Source organism: Pundamilia nyererei, unplaced genomic scaffold, assembly GCF_000239375.1.
Source record: "Pundamilia nyererei isolate P.nyererei 1_Seehausen unplaced genomic scaffold, PunNye1.0 scaffold00087, whole genome shotgun sequence".
NCBI lineage: Eukaryota > Metazoa > Chordata > Actinopteri > Cichliformes > Cichlidae > Pundamilia > Pundamilia nyererei.
This window is the reverse complement of record NW_005187488.1, coordinates 1,085,342-1,085,942: the sequence shown is the minus strand read 5'-3', so window position 1 is coordinate 1,085,942 and position 601 is coordinate 1,085,342.

Below are 601 nucleotides of genomic sequence, written 5' to 3'. Positions count from 1 at the left end.
CATGGAGGGTTTCAGCCCAAGTCCACCTCCCTGAGACTGTAAACTTAGCGGAAGTAAGGTGGCCAAAACGACCGTCCAGGATGAGACGAACACCCGAACATACTTGAGTACATCACGAAGATGGCCACAACAGACCGCCTGCTTAGAGAATACTTCAGGGAGCAGAAACCTGAGAGAGAAGAGGAACAATGAGAAGAACCATGATGGAAGGACAGGCCCCTGCACGGTATGTACCACCGGTAGATAGAGTAAGTGGCTGGCATCCAGAAATCCAACCAGTGGCTGGACAAAGCTGGACTGAAAAAAGACAGCTCAGAGGTACTAATCATGGCAGCACAGGAACATGCCCCGAGCACAAGATCAATAGAGGCTGAGGCCTATCACACAATTCAATTCAATTTTATTTATACTGCGCCAAATCACAACAACGGTCGCCTCAAGGCGCTTTATATTGTAAGGTAGACCCTACAATAATACATACAGAGAAAAACCCAACAATCACATGACCCCCTATGAGCAAGCACTTTGGCAACAGTGGGAAGGAAAAACTCCCTTTTAACAGGAAGAAACCTCCGGCAGAACCAGGCTCAGGGAGGGGCGG